General features: G+C 37.5%; 1 non-coding gene across 1 annotated transcript; it reads left to right on the top strand.

Annotated features, from left to right (window-relative positions):
- The first annotated feature begins 1,450 nt into the window (after window positions 1–1,450).
- On the top strand, window positions 1,451–1,613 carry LOC115069015. Its single transcript, XR_003848367.1, has one exon. It is a non-coding gene; the product is annotated as a U1 spliceosomal RNA (small nuclear RNA).
- Window positions 1,614–2,671: the final 1,058 nt, after the last annotated feature.

The following is a 2,671-nucleotide window of genomic DNA, read 5'->3' as shown; positions in this document are numbered from 1 at the left end:
TCTGGGCCTCTGCATAGGAATGGAAACCTTTCCTGGAAAATGGAATATGATAAGCAAATTTTTGATGCTAAAGAAAGTCGAGAAATTCAAGTGCAAATTTTTAAGGCTTAATGGGGATCGGTGACTGAGGAGGAAATTCACTGAGGAAAACAGTTCTATGAAAATACAAAAAAGAATCAACAAGTGTTACTTTGTGCTCGATTCAAAGGAACACTCTGGGAGAAATATAATTTCTGTCTATGACTGTAATGGAAATTAATGTAGTATACACAGTCATAGGCTGATGGCCCTGACGTTATGAAAACGTTGCCCAACTTTATGGGCTACCAGTTCTGTTACCTGTAAAGATAAAACTACCTATAAAATGATCATATAAAACAATAAAATCATACATATGTATATCAGATCAACAATACAGTACATATAAAATATCTACTACAACATTGTAATTATTAAATATTTAGAAAATACAAATACTCTCACAATCTGCATTTTCTAGTATGGTTTAAAAACTGGTTTTGAAACAACAATTTCTGTTCAATAATCCATTGATCACTATCTGTACTCCGTGCCTAAAACAATCTTGAATAGGTGAGTGTTATTCATTTTACTTTTAAAGTGATAAGTTTTGAAATCAGTTTTAAAGGTCTACCTTTGTTTATCCAGCCTTAGAAAATCTTTGTTGCCTAAATCGTAATGGAGTGATGAAATCACTTGATAATACAACAGAATTCTTCCAGTAAATATGGCATCCAGTGGCCAGTTGGAGTGGATGCCAGATGCTGTGCAAAATGAAGGGATGCTCTTACGAGCTCCTCTACCAATGTGACATTGTGTAGAGAGGATCAGTTTTCTCCAGAAGCATACTTCATGTGATGCTTATGTGACCTTTCAATGCATTAACGACAGCAGGTAAATCATCAAGTTTTGTCAGACAGACACATTGATTTAGGGATGCAAAGAAAGTGCTCACTAAACAATGTGCTATCCAGCTGGAGCACCATAAACAGACCTACAGCCAAGCAAATGGATCTAATGCTTAATTAACTTTTGCTCACCTTCCAAACAATGAGGACACACTGAAAATACAATCAAAGCTGTTTGGCCTGAATCCATAGCCAGATTCGCGGTCGCTTCCCAGAACCAGTTTTGATTAGACCTAAATGTCCTATCTGAAGATTTGTTGTTTATGTGTTGGTAAATGTAAATTCATTCTCTCTCTCTCTCTCTCTCTCTCTCTCTCTCTCTCTCTCTCTCTCTCTCTCTGAGAAACTATCAGAGAAACTTTAGAAGCTAAAAAAGTGTTAGCTCATTCAAATGTGCCTTCACTCTTAAGTTCCATTCCTTGAAATGATATTACTTACTTAGTCTATTCCAAACATTGCCCTTTATAGTTATAGGACAAAAGGACGTTTAAATAATTATAGATTTTTAAAAACCTGCATAATGGATACTTACCTGGCAGGAGGGACTCCATATTCAGAAAAGCGGTTTTCCCAGGTCGAGCTTCATCCATTGCACTTGGGATGTGCTGACCCCTATGATTTCCCCAAACGCGGGGAAACTCGACTGCATAATCTGTGGTACTGGGGAACTGTGTTCACAGTCTCCCCTGGAAAAAAAAAAAACTGCATAATGAAGTTAAATTCTTAGTCATCTATGAGTAAATGTGTTTCCAACTGTTCTCCTGAGCCATCTCCCAGAATTCTTCCTTAGAACAACATAGAAGGAAGAATATTTTGGAAACTTATATTTATGCTTATTTAGAAGAAAATGCTCTATGGGAAGTGGTATTTTCCTTTCCTTGTGCTGTTCTGTCCTTGTGCTTTCTAAATGATAGATAGGGCATAATGACTGCTGACTCCTTACAACAAGGACGTTGGTGAGCAGAACAGAGGATGTTGATGCTCCATGTCTGTTTTATTTCCAGTATGAATGGAATGATGATCTAATTCCTGACTCTAGAATGCAACTTCATGTCCTCCAACTACTCCATGTCTCCAGGTGTTCACTTTAACAATGACTATAGCTCTTCCCTCAGCCAGGCCTGAGAATTAACGTTGGTAAGGTACTTACAACAGTACTTGGAATTTAGTAATTCCTGTGTAAGATTACCTATATATCAATATATCATGTGCCCCCCCCCAATTCTACATCATTGTCAAATTTATTTGTAAACAATATGTTCAGTGGGATGTGTTGGAACAACAAAAATAAAAGAGTTCCATGTCCATACTAGATGGTTTTTATTTGCTTTTTTTTTTTTTTTGAAGCAAGTTCTCTTGTGTTGCAGACTGACCTCTAACTCACTATGTAGCCATGGGTGACTTTGAACTCTTGATCCTCTTATCTCTACCTCCTGAGTGTTGGGGTTATAGGCAAGTGCACTACACCAAGGTGCTGAGATGGAGCCCATGGCATGAGCACGCCAGGCAAATTCTCTATCAACTGAGCTTCATCCTGGGATCCTTCCTAGCTATTTTCTATTTTGCTTTTCTCTTTTGATTTAAGCTTATTTTGTTTACACTGATGCCCTGTGACTAGAGTGATTCCTGCTTTACAGTGGTAAAGCTCATTAATCTAGCATCATGTGAATGGCTCTAGCATATTTTTCGTATACAATTCTCGGATAGTTTCGAGGTAAGATGTGAAGATGAGTGATATGCAATGT

This window comes from Nannospalax galili, unplaced genomic scaffold (genome assembly GCF_000622305.1).
Source record: "Nannospalax galili isolate Female #2095 unplaced genomic scaffold, S.galili_v1.0 scaffold9, whole genome shotgun sequence".
Taxonomy (NCBI): Eukaryota; Metazoa; Chordata; class Mammalia; order Rodentia; family Spalacidae; genus Nannospalax; species Nannospalax galili.
This window is presented reverse-complemented; position numbering and strand designations above follow the sequence as displayed.